At 45.6% G+C, this 19,323-nt stretch overlaps 1 protein-coding gene across 1 annotated transcript in view; it reads right to left on the bottom strand.

The window, feature by feature from the left end:
* lmnb1 (lamin B1) overlaps positions 1 to 19,323 on the bottom strand; it is a 60,320-nt gene that overhangs the window by 23,268 nt on the left and 17,729 nt on the right. The gene's annotated exons all lie outside the window — the stretch shown is intronic.

Raw genomic sequence — 19,323 nt, forward strand, 5'->3', positions numbered from 1 at the left:
GATTACATTTGGCTTGGAGGGAACATGGCAGGTGATAATAAAAACAGCAGATGCTGGACAATCTCAGCAGGTCCAACAAACGTTTGCCAAAGTTGGAGACAACCGGAAATAGATGGGAGTTTAACGTGCAAACATGCGCATTTTCAGTTCTCTGTAGCTTGGAGAAAGAATCACCCAGACCCAAAGCCTTAGCTCCATGTTACTTCCCACTTTGAAGTAGCTGAAGTCGGTTGGACCCAAAAGGAACTTCTGCAACAACACCCTGGGGCAGAGACCATTGGACTCCCAATAACTGCAATCATCTTCCTTTGTTCCAAATAGGATTCCAGCCACTGGAGCATTCTTCCCCACCCACCAATCACCACTGAACTTCTTGCCAGGGCCCCTTGATGCCACATTCATTAAATGCTGTTTTGATGTCAGTGGCAATCACTTACCTCACTTCTGGATTTCAGCTCTTTCAATGTTTTGACCAAGGCTCTAGAGCAGAGTGGTCCTAAGCACACCCCACGCTCAGGTTAACGTATCAAGTGCCACTTAATAACACTGTCAATTAAATAGCTATAGCTGGTTTTGAAGCTCCAAAAGCTCACCATACTGGGATGCTGTCCAGAACTTTGCATGCTGCTTCTACTTTTTGGCATACATAGGAAGCTTCACCAGGTTAATACCTTATTTTTAAGTATGCTGCTCTTGGTATTCTCTCCTGCTCTCCATTAACCTAGGGCTAGTCCCATGGCTTGATAGTAATGGCAAGTAAGGACATGCAAGGCTGTGAGGTTACAGATTTAGGTTGAATATAATTCTACTACTATCACTACTGCTACCCCACACCAACTCATGGATGCCCGGTTTTGAGCAGCTAAATCTGCTCCGAATCTCTAAGCTGGTAGTACCACATAATATGATGGAGCGTGTACTCAACATGAGGGAAGACAGTCACAACAAGGGCTGTGATGGCCACTCCTAGCAATATTGCCTTTGGTGACTACAACAGGTAGACTGGCACATAATGGCACCAAGTAGGTTTTTCCCCTCCGATTCCCTCACCACCTATCAGGCCCAGTCTGGAAGATGTGTCCCTCATTACACAACCAGTTCATTTACAAATGGTGCGACTGAGCCACTTGCGGTGATGGACTCCTCACCCAAAGTACATTCAAGTGTGTTCAACATAGAGAAGTGATTCAAGATCGGAGGGAGAGCGGTAAGTAATATCAGATTTCCTTGCCCATGTTTGACCTGATGCCATGATAGTTCATGGTGTTCTGGAGTCAACGTTGGGGACTCAAGATGGACAATCCTTTCTGGCTGCATACCCTGTGTCACCACCTCTGGTCACTGTCCTGCCACTAGCACCCATTGTAGCTGGGTAGCTAATGGTCGTGACCGTGTCACAACTTACTTTCAGATAACTTTCAGATTTCGAACTTTGTCATACCTCACAATCCACTTCAGATTGTTGATTGACTAATCGGAGCCAAGCTCTCCCAATTTTGGTGCAATCCCCAGATGTTAAAGAGGAGAATATTTGGGAAGGGTGTGCCTTTGTCCTTTCTTTTAACTAGATCATAGGTGGCCCAACCAGTATTGTTCCTTTTCAACTTTTCTGTAATGATTTGGTACAACTGAGTGGTTTGCCTGACGACTATAGAGGGCAGTTAAAAATTGGCTACATTGCCAATGTTTGGATCTGACGTCACATGTAGGCCAGATCGGGGAACAAGGCATATTTCTTTCCGCGAAGGACTTTTGCATTGGTCAGTGTGCAGAAGGTGGCACTTATTAATCATCTGCCTCAAGTCAAAAGAAATTCAGCCAACCAGTTGCGGAAGCGAAGGGATTTGTCAAGGTCCTACCCAAACCGTGACAATGCGGCATCCAATTCCCCAATCAAATACATCAAAGTATCAGTTCAAATTTTTTCAGGGATCTGGGTTGTTTGTTTGACTCAGAACCTGATGGAGACTGCTATGCCTCATCTCCCATGCAAAGGTTGCCACTATGTTGTGTCCTCCATGAATACAAGAAACCAAAAGTATGCAAGTTCAACAGGTAATGTTGACATTAGATTACTGTAAAATAGTTTTAATTCACACTTTGTGCAAAGTCAAAATTATGCTCCCTCCCCTGTTTCCAACTCCAAGCATTTCTTTTCAGAAAGGCAAAAAAAAAAAAAAAAAGAACCTCCCTCTCAGTAAAACTACGATACTAAGTCTCCCGTTACCTCAGCTGCCAGGTTAAAATCAAAATGGTACAAGAGATCCATATGATTTCAGGGTCAAGGTGTTCGTACACAAGGGAAACAAAACTCAATTCAAATTTTCAGGTCAGTATACAATGCTCAACTAGAAACGGTTTATCTGAAAGTTTAAATTCAACATTAAAAAGTACAATCAATATTATTTTACTCGTACAATGTGTAATTAATACAACAAATAGATAGTGGATGGGGCTTTGTTCTTGTTAAGAATCTGTACTCAAAAATAAAAAAATAGGGAAATCTCCAGGACCTGGTGATTTCTACTCCAGAAAGTTTAGTCCTTTGATTTGATTTTAATTTCCCTTCTATCATTGGTATTTTAGCTTTACCTTTGTGAATACAGAATAAGAGTATGTGTTTAATCACTTTGCTATTATCTTATCCATTGCAATATTATCTGCATTGGCAGACATGGTCATAGATAGTAGTTTCAGGGATGTTGCTACTCCAAAGAATGAAGATAGATGGGTGACAGTGAGAGGGACTGGGAGGAAGCAGTCAGTACAGGGATCTCCTGTGGTCCTTCCCCTTAGTGACAAGTATACCCCTTTGGATACTGGTGTTGGTGGGAGACACGACTTACCAGGGGTAAGTCACAGTGACCCGATGAGTTCCCCAAACCGAAAACACAAACAAAGCCAAGCCAACGGCCACCTAAGACATGCCCAACCATCAGGGCACCCACCCCTTTATTGGTCAAGAAGCGGCCCAATTAATTGGGGCCAAGCTTAAGGCCCGCCTAAAAGCACGCGAAGCCCCTCCGGGTATAAGAAGGAACCCCCACGAGAGAATCGCTCTCTTGGAATTGGCTCTCAAAGTGGAGATCCCCTTCCACCAGCTGCACCAGAAGCAAGCAAGTTCAAGGTTAACACCCGCTACCAGACAGACGACCTTAGCTGTTCTCCTGTACCTCTTCAAACCCAACAACCTCAGATCCGAACAACGGCCATTGTTCCTCTGACTGAGTGGGCATCCGAAGTTAAGTATAGGCGTTAGCGTTAGAGATAGTTTAGTTTGTACTACTTTGTGCAGGAGTAGATCTTACTGCGTGTGTAAATAAATATTGACTTTGAACTAACTAACTGGTGTATTGGCTCTTTGATCAGTACTCGGGTTTGAACCTTGTGGCAGTATTGAGAGATACCTGGCGACTCTAAAGCAAACATAATTAGGATTAAAGGAGGTGACCATATTGACTGCTATATTTATAGCAAGTAAACAGAGCAACAGTACCAATGACATAGGTAAGAGTAGGGACGGGGATTTAAAACAGGAATTTAGGGAGCGAGGGTGGAAGCTGAGAGCCAGGACAAACCATGTTGTCATCTCTGGTTTGTTACCGGTGCCACGTGCCAGTGAGCTGAGGAACAGGAAGAGTGCAGATAAACACGTGGCTGCAGGGATGGTGTCAGTTAAGTGGATAATTGGAGCACAATCTGGGGAAGGTGGGACCTGTACAAACAGGACAGTTTGCACCTGAACCAGAGGGGCACCAATATCCTGGGAGGAAAATTTGCTACGGCTCTTCGAGGGTGTTTAAATTAATTTGTCTGGGGAATGGGAAAATGAGCTGTGGTCCAGAAGCCAGTGTTGAGGTACTGAGGAGGGTATCACGGTTGTAGGGGTGTACCAGCAGGCAGGAAGTTTGAAGTGTGTCTACTTTAATGCAAGCAGCATCCGGAATAAGGTAGGTGAACCTGGAGCATGAATTGGTACTTGGGACTACGATGTTGTGGCCATTACAGAGACATGGTTAGAACAGGGACAGGAATGGTTGTTGGATGTTCCAAGGTATAGATGTTTCAGTAAGAGTAGAGAAGGTGGTAAAAGAGGTGGAGGTTTGGGGAACTCATCGGGTCACTGTGACTTACCCCTGCAGAAAGGCAGTTCGAGGGGGATTTGCCTACTGAGGTAATATGGGCTGAAGTTAGAAATAGGAACGGAGCGGTCACATTGTTAGGAGTTTTCTATAGGCTCCCAAATAGTAATAGGGATGTGGAGAAAGAAATTGCAAAGCAGATTATGAATAGGTGTGGAGGTCTCAGGGTAGTTGTCATGGGTGACTTTAACTTTCCAAATATTGATTGGAACCTCTATAGGTCGAACAGTTCGGATGGGGCAGTTTTTGTAGTGTGTGCAGGAGGGTTTCCTGACACAATGTGGATAGACCGACAAGAGGTGGGGCCACGTTGGATTTGGTACTGAGTAATGAACCGGGCCACGTGTTAGATTTATTTGTGGGAGAGCACTTTGGAGATAGTGACCACAATTCGGTGTCTTTCACTAATGCAATGGAGAGGGATAGGGCCATACGGCAAGGCAAGGTTTATAATTGGGGGAGGGGTAATTATGATGCAATTAGGCAAGAATTAGTGAGCATAAGATGGGAACAGAAACGGTCAGGGAAAGGTACAAATGAAAAGTGGAGCTTGTTCAAGGAACAAATACTGCGTGTCCTTGATAGGTATGTCCCTGTCAGGGAACCATGGTTCACAAAAGAGGTTGAATGTCTTGTCAAGAGGAAAAAGGAAGCATATGCAAGGATGAGAAAACAAGGTTCAGTTGGGTCGCTTCAGGGATACAAGGTAGCGAGGAAAGCTTTAAGAAAAAAAAAAGGGCTCAGGAGACCGAGGAGGGGGCATGAGAAGTCTTTGGCGGGTCAGATCAAGGAAAACCCCAAGGCTTTTTATTCTGATGTGAGAAATAGAAGAATGACCAGGGTGAGGTTAGGGCCGGTCAAGGACAGTAATGGAACTTGTACATGGAGTCAGAAGAGATAGGAGAGGCGTTGAATGAATACTTTTCTTCAGTGTTCACCAAGGAGAGGGGCCATGTTTTGGAGGATGAGTGTGAGATACAGGCTGGTAGGCTGGAGGAGGTAGATGTTCCGAGGGAATATGTATTAACAATTTTGAAAAACCTGAGGGTCGACAAGTCCCCTGGGCCAGATGGGATATATCCAAGGATTCTTTGGGAGGCAAGGGATCAGATTGCAGAGCCTTTGGCTTTGATCTTTGGGTCCTCACTGTCCACTGTCTGGGGATAGTGCCAGAGGACTGGAGAGTGGCGAATGTTGTTCCTCTGTTCAAGAAAGGGAATAGGAATGACCCTAGTAATTATAGGTTGGTTAGTCTTACTTGGGTGGTCAGTAAGTTAATGAAAAGGGTCCCGAGGGATAGGATTAATGACCATTTGGAAAGATGCAGCATAATCCGGGATAGTCAACACGGATTCATGAAGGGCAAGTCTTGCCTCACAAATTTGATTGAATTCTTTGAGGTAACTAATTGTGTAGATGAAGGTAGAGCAGTTGATGCCGTATACATGGATTTCAGTAAGGTGTTTGATAAGGTTCCCCATGGTCGGCTCATGTAGAAAGTAAGGAGGTGGTGTGGGATAGAGGGAAATTTGGCCAATTGGATAAGTAACTGACTATCACATAGAAGACAGAGGGTGGTGGTGGATGGAAAATGTCCAGACTGGAGACCAGTTACCAGTGGTGTACCACAGGGATCAGTCTGGGCCCTCTGCTATTTGCGATTTTTATAAATGACTTGGAGCAGGGGGCTGAAGGGTGGGTCAGTAAATTTGCTGATGACACCAAGATTGGTGGAGGTGGAGGGCTGTTGTAGGCTGCAAAGAGACATTGATAGGATGTAGAGCTGGGCCGAAAAATAGCAGATGGAGTTCAACCCTGATAATTACGAGGCGATTCATTTTGGTAGGACAAATTTGAACGTGGATTCCAGGGTCAACAGCAGGGTTCTGAGGAATGTGGAGGGACAGAGAGATCTTGGGGTTCATGTCCACAGATCTCTGAAGGTTGCAACTCAAGTGGATAGAGCCGTGAAGGAGGACTATAGTGTGTTAGCGTTTATTAACAGGGGGCTTGAGTTTAAGAGCCATGGGGTTATGTTGCAAGTGTGCAGGACCCTGGTGAGACCACATTTGGAGTACTTTATGCAGTTCTGGTCCCCTTATTATAGGAAGAATGTGGAAGCATTGGAAAGGGTGTAAAGGAGATTTACCAGGATGCTGCCTGGATTGGAGGGTGGGTTGAGGAAAGGTTGAGGGAGCTATGGCTTTTCTCATTGGAGCGAAGGAGGATGAGAGGGAACTTAATAGAGGTTTATAAGATGATGAGGGGGATAGATAGAGTGGACGTTCAGAGACTATTTCCTCATGTGGATGTAGCTGTTACAAGGGGGCATAACTACAAGGTTCGGGATGGGAGATATAGGAGGGATATCCGAGGTAGGTTCTTTACTCAGAGTGGTTAGGGTGTGGAATGGACTACCTCTGCGATAGTGGAGTCGGACACTTTAGGAACTTTCAAACGGTTATCGGATAGGCACATGGAGCACACCAGAATGACGGAGTGGATAGCTTGATCTTGGTTTCGGACAAAGCTCGGCACAACATCGAGGGCCGAAGGGCCTGTTCTGTGCTGTTCTATGTTCACGGGCCCACATTCCCCTTAGCCACTTAACATTTATAAAACACTCACCGTTGGCTTTTTATACTATTTGGGTTTTCCATACCAGACTCTTTTTCACGGTTAATATATTTGTGTGCAATGCCGCCATCTTAAAAAGTAAATTCAGGTCAGAACAGAATTGATGGATTAGTCATCGCACTCAAAAATAACTTTTCCAAATGATTGGAAATGTCCATTTATTTCTTCTATGGATCAATTAAAATTTTCAAAGAATTAGGTGCATTGACGAGCCCAACTAGGAATGGGTACACGCTCGAACAATTTGGTCAATTTCAACCACAAGATGTCAATTCTTAGGCATAATTAAACGCTTGGTGGCTGCACGGTGAGCAGCACATGTGGCTGCTCGTGTTAGGGTACTTTGCTTATGACCCTTTTCACTGGGGGGGTGCGTGTGGTGTGTCTATGTGGGAGGGAGGGGGGGGGGAGCAACGACCCCACAATGTCCATGGTATACAAGTCAGCAGAGGGGCAAACAATGGTCAGACTCAGAAGCCCGTCTAGCCTCATTGGTGGAGAAAATGGCATAGGCTCCTGCTGCAACTCTCTATGGACGGCCAAGGATGCTGGCAAGCTTCTTGGGGGATGAGTTCAAGAAGCAGCGGCAGGAGGTCTCGGAGGAAGTTGATAAGAGGCTCCAGCCCCCATCCGTGCAGAAGACGGATTGCAAAGTAAAGGAGCATGGTGCAGGTGCAGAGATAGCACTAAAACCAGATTGTTTCACTGGCGGCAGAGATGGCCCTGCTGGCTGAAGGGCATAGAAAAGAGGGCCAAGATAGATGATCTGGAAAGCTGCTCCAGTCGGCAAAATTTAAGAATACGTTAGGCTGCCAGAGGACCCAAATCCTACAGACCACATGTCCAGGATGTTGGGAAGGTGGTGGTTGGTGGATTGCTATTCCCTCTGGACTGGACCAGGGGTCGCTAATGGCCCCCAATCTGGGGAATCACCATGGGCAATCAAAATCAAGTTCCACAGGTACCAAGAATTCAGGTACTTGCAGGTTTGTGACTTCTTGCGGAAGGAGGTTCCTTCCATTTCCTCTGGCACAGCCACCTTCGCTCTTGGATAGGACCCTTTATCTGGCTGAGTTGGGCAATGGACGATTTCAGATGTCTCTGGCCGGATCCCGTCGACAGAGCAGGCTTCGTTAGAGGAAGATATAAAGAGAGAGTGTGTGATATCTATACACGTACTGATTTGGAGTGCCAAATCCATTAAACAACTGCTCAAAAAGTCAAACTTTGGTCAAAATTCATAATCTGGGTTTCCATAACACTAATAGCCTGGCAAGAATCGAAAAGTAAAGAGAAGTTACTGTCACACTGGAAGACGCACCAAAACACTGGTTTGCTGGTACTAAACTCACTGTTTGTTGTACCAACAATATTTTAACAAGTCCGAGCAAATAACTTCCATTAAAACATTTAATTGCCATACTGTTTAATTCCAGTCAGCTTCTTGAAAATGTACGAGGATTGACAGAATGGTCAACTATCTTCCACTAGGAAAGTTTTTTTTTAAAAAAACACCTACTTCCCTATTTTAAATCAATTGCAGTGCCATTGTGGAGTAATAAGATATATTCTATCTATTGTCTCTGGACTGACAGTATATTTCCAAAAAGTGGCCAACAGGTTAAAATGTTTTTTGTTAAACATACTAAGAACATATGAACTGACCAGGAATCTGTAATTATGATACAGTTTTTATGGTGATATGGGGCATATTGAGCAGCAGTATTTTATCGCCTACAATATATTTTATCACCCTCAACCACAATTTCAGAATGATTAGCCACATTTCTTTCCTTGGGTTTATTTTACTTTAATTCCATGGATTTATTTCATTTAAAATGTTATATTTAGTGGTATGTACCTATTCAATCTGCAGTCAACTGTTCTATAAAAAAAATTGCTGTTGAAGAGGTAATAAAAAAAGATAATCTCCTCATTACAGTTTAGGAACTTAAGAATTAAAGCATCATTCAGTTATTAGACGAAACCAGGACTGGATCGGCACACTCCATTATATAATGATGGGTAGGTTGAAGTCTCCATTCTTAATGACTCAAGAATTTGACATTTGGATATTCTTAGCCCTGCTCAGAAAGTGGATTACAGCACAAAATGATCCAGGATTCTGTAAACAAGAGTCCAAAAGTAGTAGGGTAGAATCATAAAATTTACAGTGCAGGAGGCCATTCAGCCCATCGAGTCTGCACCAGCCCTTGGAAAGAGCACCCGTGCCAAGCCCACACCTGAGGAAGGAGCAGTGCTCCGAAAGCTAGTCCTTGAAACAAACACCTTGGACTTTAACCTGGTGTTGCAAGACTTCTTACAGTTAGCACAGTTCGACTCTCTGCTAACCTATGTGTGATTGCTCTGTATGACTGAACCAGACTAGCTTTCAAGTCACGTGTTGGAGGTGTTGTGTGATATATATACACCCTGACTCACTCTGTAGATGTCCCCAGTGGAAAGAGTGGAGTGAGAGTGCATCGTGCCTTTTATAGTAGGAAACCACCCCCAAGTGTTCTTCTGCTGATAGCTGCCCGTTTGTCCTGTTCTCATTGTTCATTAGCTGCCAGTCTGTATCTCATTATGGGCATGTCTGGATATCATGATATCGCCCCTTTTGAAATGTTTTCTGTAACATATGTTAAAGTATTTACATGTGCCGACCGGAAAAAAAAACTGGCAGATGGGAAGATATGTACATGTGAAAACAGGTGTCTATGCACGAAAACAGAACATAGCAAACAAAACAAATGTTCAAAAGTCTAGCCCCTAGGGCTTGCGTCTGATCCTAGTCGACCACTGGAGAGGTGGTGGTGAAGATGACGGCACCTTGATAGGCAGGATTAGAGCCTGACTGGTAGCCTCGTAGTTAGAGGTATCATGAGGTGGCACAATAACAGATGGAAACAAAGAATGTGATTGCGGGCAGGCAACTGTGCGCAGTGCCCGTCTGTTTCGCCGCACAGAGCCAACACCCATATGCACAACATACGATCGAGGAGCAGCCTGTCGAACAACAGCTGGAGCGGACCAGCCACCCATCAGGTAGCTTGATCCGAACAGCATCCACCGGGGATAGCACAGCCAAATCGGTGGCATGAGCGTCATAGCCCTACTTTTGCCGGTCCCTCAGTTTCTGCAGCACCGGGAGGTGATCCAGGTCAGGCAAGGTATGGCTGGAAGAGTCGTCCACAGGTCCCTGTTCATCAGGACTGGAGCAGGTGACATCCCGGTAGACAGAGGTGTTGCCCTGTTCACAAGCAACACAAGGTTGACGTCAGAAGCAGAATCCATGGCCTTGCAGATGAGCTGCTTCACTATGTGCACCCCTCTCTCAACCTTCCCGTTGGACTGCGGGTAATGCGGGCTGGAAGTGACGTGGTTAAACTGATATGACTGAGCAAATCTTGACCATTCTTGGCTGCTGAAGCAAGGACCATTGTCATTCATGACAGTGAGTGGAATACCATGCCTGGAGAACGTCTCCTTACAGGCCTTGACGGTGGTCTTGGATGGGAGGTCGAAGACCTTCACGACTTCTGGGTAGTTGGAAAAATAATGATCAACACAGAATCACGACCATTAGCGTGAAAGAGGTCGATGCCCACCCTGGACCATGGGGAGGTCACGATTTTGTGCTGCTGAAGCGTCTCCTTGCTCTGGGCTGGCTGGAAGCGTTGACAGGTCGGACAGTTAAGGGCCATATGCGAGATGTCCAGACTAAACCCAGGCCAGCAGACAGCTTGCCTGGCCCTGCGCCTGCACTTTGACACCTAGATATCCCTCGTAGATTTGCCTTTCCATCCAACGGCGGGAGGTTGCTGGCCCACAGCTGCACCTGTGATTCAATCTGTTGGATGAATGCCAGCAGTTCACTAGGCAAGGTTATGCAGCGGGACAAGGCATCCGCAATAATGAGCTCCTTGCCAGGCGTATACACTAGTTCACAGTCATACCTTCAGAGTCTGAGGAGGATGCGCGCAGCCGGGGCGTCATGTAGTTCCGGTCCTTGTGGATACTGTGGACCAGAGGCCTGTGGTCAGTCTTGACGATGAACGTAGGCAGGCCGTAGACATACTTGTGGAACTTGATAATTCCAGTGAGAAGGCCTAGGCATTTCTTTTCAATTTGGGCGTACCGCTGCTCGGTGGGTGTCATCGCCCGTGATGCGTAGGCAACCGGTGCACAGGATGAAGTGTCATTGCGCTGGAGCAACACCGCGCCGATGCCGTTCTGGCTCACATCTGTTGAGATTTTATTTGAAGCTCTACATGGAAGCTTCAGACCTCATGAGTGCGTCTGATGTCAGGAAGATCGCGCTTCAACTCCAACTCTTCAATTCGTTTAACTTCACCGACGTTCACTTTCAGCTCCAACCACTCTGCTTGATGAGCTGCCTGCCACTCAAAGGCAGTGGACTTTCACCAGGTGTCTGAGGGCCGTGGTGTGTGAGGCCAGGTTTGGGATAAACCTGCCCAAAACGTTTACCATGCCTAGGAAACGCAGCACGGCCTTCTCGTCTTCAGGGGTCTTCATGGCTTTGATGGCCTGGTGTCCGGGCGCACACCCTGCCGAGATATCTGGTCACCAGTGTTGACATGCCAAAGCAACACTTGGCCCTGTTCAGCTTGAGGCCATTGGCATGGACACGGCGGAATACCTGCTGGAGACGAGAGATGTGCTCTTCGGCGGTCGTGGACCATATGATAACGTCGTCCACATACACACAAATCCTTCAATGCCTTCCATCATCTGTTCAAATGATTCTGTGGAAGATCTCAGAAGCTGAGACAATGCTGAACAGCTTACAATTAGAGCAGTACCTGCCAAACGGTGTGTTGAAGGTGCAGAGCTTTCTGCTGGACACATCCAGCTGGATTTGCCAGAATCCATGTGACGCATCTAACTTTGTGAAAAACCGGGCGTGTGCCATCTCACTTGTGAGTTACTCCTGCTTCGGGATGGGGTAGTGTTCCCGCATTATATTGTGGTTGAGATCTGGAAGGTGTTTGGGTGGTTTCTTGATGCGGTTGAAATCTGCCTGTGAAAGAAGATTGGTAGAAGCACCTGTGTCCAGTTTGAACTGGATAGAGCACTGATTTACTTGCATCACCACACGCCATTCGTCTGCAGAATCCACAGTGAGGATGGACAGGATTCGTGATGATGTTGGCATGCTCCCATGTGGTAATGATGCCCACATGGTAGGGGGACTCCAGGCAATCGTCCTCTGGATTCATTGTCCAGCCATGATCAAAATCCTGTAAACCTTGTTGTACACGCCGAACGCACCTGCATTGGAATTGGGAGCGCTGGCCCTCGACTGGTGGTGCAGACCTGCACAAGGCTGCGTAGTGTCCAGGGTTTCCGCAATTTAAACATTGCCTGCCTCTTGCAGGACAGTGTTTCTTTAAGTGGGCGGTGCCGCAGTTCGGGCACATCATGACATCGTTATGCTCAGTGCATTGTCACACAGGCGCAGACCTGTTGGCAGACGTTCGCACCTGCGCAGTGTGGTGATCGGCCACTTTGTTATCCCATTCGCATCGAAATGCGTGGGGCTCCGGGAAGAGCTTGCGAAATGGCCGCTTTCATCAATGCTGAGTCGCTGCATCCGGGGGATGACCTACACGCTGCCTCTTGGGAAGCAAGTTTCTCATTTTCAGGCAATTTGTATTGGGTATACCGATGTTTGGCGTGCTCATGCACTGTACGTGTTTCAATCGTGACTGACATGGTCATATGCTTGATTTTGAAAAGCTGCTCTCAGAGGATCAGAGTGCACTCCAAAAACGATTTGGTTTCTGATCATGGAGTCAGCAATATCACCAAAGTTGCAAGACAGCACTAGCAGACGGAGATTAGTTAAGGAGTTGAAAGATTCATCTTTACCTTGTAGGCGTTGTTTAAATATATATACAGCGCTCAAAGATTTCATTGGTGTCCACTTCAGTGACTATCAAACTTGTCCAGGATGGTCTGAAACTTTGTCTTGTCCTTTAAATGAATTGAAGAGTTGGATGGCTTGATCCCCCACAGTAGAGGAGAAGCGCGATCTTCCTGGCATCAGACACACCCACGAGGTCTGAAGCTTCAATGTAGGGCAGAAACCTTTGCTTGAAAGTCCACCAGTTGGCACTGAGATTGCCAGAGGTCCACAGCTGTTGAGGAGCTTGGATCTTCTCCATGGTGCCAGGATACATTTGCTGGTAGTCACGGAACAGATGGAGGTAAACCACCTATGGTTAGCAGTATCCTGGTATCATGTCATGTTAAGCACACAGATAACACGGGCTGCAACTGGATGCAGTTTTAATTGAAAGATACGCCAGACCTTGAAGTTAGTTCAATCTGATTTATTGAACCTGTCGCACAGTTCTGTGAGTTCGACTCTCTGCTAACCCAAGTGTGATTGCTCTGTCTGACTGAACCAGACTAGCTCTTGGCCACGTGTTGGAGGTGTTATATGTGATATATATATATATACCCTGACTCACTCTGTAGATGTCCCCAGTGGAAAGAGGCAGGAGTGCGAGTGCCTCATGTCTTTATAGTGGGAATCCACCCCCAAGTGTTCTGCCTGCTGATGGTTATGTCCTGTTCTCTGTGTTAGCTGCCTGTATCTCATTATGTCTATGTCTGCATATCATGACACCTTTCTTAAACATTAGTCCAAATGAGAGCTACTCAAAATGAAAACTAACTATCCAGCAAAGGACATAAAAACAGAGGGATCCAAATCAGCTCATCTACTAAACAAACCACTTCCTTCCAATCTCTGCAAACAGCAGTCTGCCTGCCCATCTAGCACTCTAGCATGGACATATTTGCCCAAATAGACAATCTCGAAATTACCCCCAAGATAGCAAGTGATCACAACATACAGATGACCATCCATGCCACCACAATTAAATGAGTGAAATCCAATTACTTCAGGAGCGGTGCAGTAGCACAATGGTTAGCACTGTTGCTACACAGCACCAAGCTCCCAGGTTCGAATCCCAGCTTGGGTCATTGTCTGTGCAGAGTCTGCACGTTCTGCGTGGGTTTCCTCCGGGTGCTCTGGTTTCCTCTTACAAGTCCCAAAACCCGTGCAGTTAGGAAATCTGGACATTCTGAATTCTCCCTCAATGCACCCAAACAGGCACCGGAATGTGGTGACTAGCGGCTTTTCACAGTAACTTCATTGCAGTGTATGTAAGCCTTCTTGTGACAATAAAGATTTTTATTATGCGGTACACTTCCTAGCACTTTGATTTTGCCTACTTTGCCTGAAAATCCCTTTCTCCAGTTACAAACTATTGCAAGCATCCCAGCAAATCTTGAGAATGAGGTCAGGATTAACCCAGCCTATGCCATTAATGTCCTGCATATTATAGATGCACCCCACTCCTCCCAAATAATTTTCTAAAAAGAGAGAATTCAGAGATACATATACATACCCATATCTCATATTATATAGCACAAAAAACTTCTATGGCACTTTGCAACAGTGTTAAACAAAACACATAGGGAGAGATATTTTTGGACAAGTGACCCAAATTCAAAAAAGGAGACACAATCGGAGGGTTTTGGGGAGGAATGCCAGAATTTCTTGACAAGGTAGCTGAAAGCACGCTCAATGGTGAACCAATTAAAATTATGATGTGGAGCTGCCGGCGTTGGACTGGGGTGGGCACAGTAAGAAGTCTTACAACACCAGGTTAAAGTCCAACAGGTTTGTTTGGAATCACTAGCTTTCGGAGCACCGCTCCTTCTTCAGGGATGTACATGTGTGCAGGAGTCAGAGATAGGGACGAGGGAGGGACAAGGTCACAGATTTGAAAACAAAAGGAATTTGACTGAGACGTTGCCACATATGATTTCTTCATTGTTGATCCACAGTTATTTGGCATGCTAAATTCGAATCTTCATCAACATCACTAATCCCTTTCCACAACTTTCCTTTCAAATGTACAGTATTTAGCATTCATCTGCATTGTACATCAGTCATGCTTATTTGTGCATTAGCTTATTTTGTAGCTCACAGCTAGACCGACTCTTCTCCCAATTTATCATCCTCTACTTAAATTAGTCGGTTTCCAAAGTCATTTGTTTAGATTAGGAACATCAAGGACTTCCAAATCACAATCTGCCAAAAAAGAATCCATTCAACATCTGGGCAGAGGCAGGTGCTATTTTTCTGCAAGTATCAGAGTTTTACTCAGCCAATTCAATAATCACAGGTTGAAGCTGCTATATAATGTTGCCACAAAAATATCCATTCATAAAGTTGCTCAAGTATTTTAAGTCCAGTACATCATTTGGTTTCCATTATGCCATTTGGTTCACGAATGCCTTCCAGGCAAGGAAATTTGCCATCCTATCCAGTCTAGACAACATGCGACTTCCCAAGCACAGCAATATGGTCAACTCTAAAATGCACTTTGAATGGCCTAGCAAGCCCCTGGGATAAAATTTCTGCAAATTTCAACTAATTCAAGGACTTTTCTACTTCTAAACCAAAGCTAGCTTTTAAAACATAAATTGGGCAACAGATTCTACTTTCCTCCTACCCAAAAAAGGAGGTATTCCTCATATTTCCCCAGGTGAATAATTGGATAAGCAATCATTTAATTGGATATCAAACTTTGCTTGCATCTTTTTCAACTGCCTAGTTACTCTTGGTACCTTAGGGTAAAATAGAAGACAAAAGCATCTCTACGAATTTTAGTTCCCTTTGGCTCACCTCATCTAAAATCCGGTTTAGCAGGTCTGACAACTGGTGGTTCCAAATTCTCTCAAAAATGCACAGTTGGATCTGGCTTATTACAGGGAATTTTCTGTACCAGTACAACCAGTAAAACCAACCTAAAAAGGTACAAAACAAAACAAAAAAAAACACTGGGAACACTCGTGGAATGAGACATTGAGCTAACATTGCAGACCAGTTATCTTGGGTCAAAACTAGACAGGGATTATGTAGGAATTACCCCCATAAATACAGTCATGGATACATGCAGCTGCTACAACAAGTCTGGCCAGTACAATGTCAAGATGATTCCCTCACCAAACTCTGGCAGGAATGCCTACTCCGGTGAGTAGCGGTGCTTTATTCTTTCATAGGATGCCGGCATCACTGGCAAGAGCATTTGTGGCCAATCCCTAATTGCCTTTAAACTGAGTGACTTGCTTGGCCACTGCAGAAGGCATTAAAGAGTAAGCCACATTGTTGTGGGTCCAGAGCCAATTTGCACTGGGGAGCTGAACAGAGATAGAGCCGCCATTTTGGAAGGGTGCCCCAATTGATCTTGTGCATCCCCCACACTTCCTACCCATGGGCAATGCCCCCCCCCCCCCAAGTGATGACACACTGCCACGGGGTCCCTGGGGATCCCACCTCTTCAGGCTACCCTCCTCCTCTTTCCCCTTCTTCCCCCCCCCCAACCAAGCCCCCTTACAGCACCCCCATCCATCACCTCCCCTTCCACCCTCCTTTCATGGGCATGGCTCCCCCTGGCAGGGTCACCCTGGCACCCCAACAGTGCTCCTGCCAGCGCCAAGGTGCCAGCTGTGCAGTGCCAAGCTGACAGTGTTCAGGGGGCAGGGGGCCACCTTGTACTGACCCCCATCACCCAGGGGTTCCCGTTGGCCCGGGACCCCCTGGGGGCCTTTCCACCTGGTCCATGTTTGTGTGGACCAGTGAACAGCACCTAGCTGCGGCCTTGCTGGAGAGGCTAGAAAATAGAGGGAGACCAGTGGATACTGAGCGAGTCCACCCAAGTCAGTTTAAAACCAGCTTCGGCGAGCGCAGTTTGTTCCCTCCACTTGTGGATGGGATTCTGACTTTGATGCCACACAGGATTTGGGTGAATCCCATGAGGCAACTGCCAGGAAGCCCATGAGAGGGCTCGCCCAGCATTCACCAGCCACACTGCGCTCATGCGAGTGCGCAATGCAGCCGGTGGAAAATTCTAGTTAGTAAATTAATTTCAATTCCACAGCTGTCTTGAACCCATGTCTCAAGAGCATTAGCCTGAACCTCTACGATTACAAGACAAGATACCACATACCTGCCTCCCAGAGACACTCCCTCAACTGTACACTAGTAACTATTCTATAAATTCACTGGCGCTTTCAGAAGATATATTTGACAATGGAAATAGCAAAGTCAGATATGGGCCAAAGATAAAAGGGGTGGCGGAGCTGCTGTACAAGTTCAAAAAGGGGCAAGGTAGTAGACCGAGAAAGGAACTGGAATAAAGAATCCCACAAAAAAAAAAGACAAGCATGGCCCGGATCCATGCAGGTTCCTAGAATGACATTTTGGAAGCAGTAAGTGGAGTCAAAGGGCAAGCTGCTAAATACAACAAGCACCGTTAACAGGGTGGAGGATGATGACTGATTGGGTCTCTGTTCAAGGAAGAACGGAGTGCCCAAAAGCCATCATGTTAAGACAACAGAGGTGTAGAAGGATAGAGATGAAATGGACATGCTTGGGGGCCAGGAAACAAGCGGTGGAGGGCGCCGTAAGAATCATGGCGGGGCGGTGGGAAGAGAATGTACGAGGAGAAAGAAAAATAGTAAAGTGATCAGGCAAGGACAAACTGAGTGAAAGTGCAACTGCAGATTTGGACAATTTGAGCAAGTCACTGCTTACGTAGCAGTGGAGTGTTGATATCAGTGAAATAGCAACTGTGTTTCAAAGAACATTATTGAGGTAGATATGTGATCATCGGTGGATCAGTAACACTAGGGGGTGGAATTTTAATTCAATCCATGTGGAATAGGTCAGAGCCAGTTGCTGATGAGAGATGGGACTGTGCATGATCAAACCGAGGAAAGGAAACAGAAAGCAAATTAAAGATGAGACAAACAGAAATCCGTTTTGAGAGAAGAGCAGATAACTTCAGTATGCATTCCTGGAAGGAATGGCAAAATTAAACAACATTACAAACAGGGGAAAATAATACCACAGATTTTGGAACTCTGAAATAAGCAGAAAATGATGAACATTCCCAGCAGGTCAAAGCAGCATCTCAATTCAAGAATGGCAATCCAAGATCTGGAGTCTGCTCCAGAAGGATTTTAAAAATTTACATTGGAAATGAATATGATGCTGGGAATGAGGGATGAGTTAAGAGTCAGGGGCAGATGGTGGGCAATGTCCAGATATTATGCCTAATGTGCTAGCCAATTAAGTTTCAGGAGAGAGAAATCAGTTATTACCTGCACACAATTTCCAAGGTGATACTGCCTGCAAGTATTACAGCGTGCCAGAGCGACTGCAAGAATGAGCCCTCATTATTTCTGGGGGAAGTTATCGTTTCATCAAAATGGTATATTGTATAATGTTTGACTTTCATAATTAAATTGGTTCTATTACCTCAAAAATCACAATCCCAACAGCATATCTCAGATTTCTCAACTCCTTTGGAAAGTGAAAGGGAGGGACCGATTATGCTTTCATGCACAAAGTATGTTCAGATTTCAGTACATACTAAATAAGGAGAACCAAGTATTTTGGAAGCCAGAAGGAATTTTCACCTGACCTTTTTGCTATCTGTTGTAAACTGGCTTCCAAGTCTAATCTGGCTTCTCACCACCTAGAACATTCTTACATCATGCTGTGCACATCATTCTCAGTATAAAATGTATATATTCCTATAACAAAAGTAAAAATCAACATATTGAATAATTGCAGTATTACACTCCCATGCTCCTTATGTGGAAAATGTTGCTAACAGGATTCTTTAGTGGCAACGGCATTTGCACAATCTATACTTGGAAAAGATTTGCAGAGGAATCATTAAGCTAACAGATACAGTTCTATTGTAAAATGTAAACTCGCCGTAGTCCCAGATGATCATAGGCTGTTTTCCCCTTTTGAGGTGATTTAACTGGAGTGTCACCCATCTCAAGTGGAGGGGCCAAGGTTGAGAAGGATAGGCCTTTACAAATAACCTCAGCCAGTACAGGAATCTTTTAACCCATCCCTCATTTCTGAGTATATTTCATTCTCTGGAGCAGAATCCAGATCTTGGATTGCTATTCCTGAATTGCCAACGGTATATTAATGGATGCTGCTCGACCTGCTGGGAATCACACATCAGGAATCAGCTGCCCAGCTAATCAAGCTAAACTGGCAGCAGAACTAAGGCTTACAAGACAACTATATTTTCCCACTACTGCCAGCACATCCATTATTCACTGCACCAAGGAAAAAAATTGAATTATTCTGCTTCCGAAGAAGCGTGCTTAAAGCAGAGCCATATTGTAGACAGCATCCTCCTGCAAGGGAACGACCCTCCGGGGCTCGCCACAGCAGAGCTTCCATCCTTCCCGACAAAGTACACATCCTGCCCAGTGGTGGTAGCCACAGAAGACATGGAACCAAATGAAGCAGCATTTCGGTCGAAGAGATGTTCCCCATCTGCAACAACCACAGCAACTTTAGCAGGATGGGGGGGGAAGAGGGGGGAGACAATGCTAGCAGTCAGGGACTCTTTCATAGGGGACAGACTCGTGACCTGGGCAAACTGATGGAAAGAGAGGGGGGGGA

The sequence above is a fragment of the Scyliorhinus canicula genome, chromosome 8 (genome assembly GCF_902713615.1).
Source record: "Scyliorhinus canicula chromosome 8, sScyCan1.1, whole genome shotgun sequence".
Lineage (NCBI taxonomy): Eukaryota > Metazoa > Chordata > Chondrichthyes > Carcharhiniformes > Scyliorhinidae > Scyliorhinus > Scyliorhinus canicula.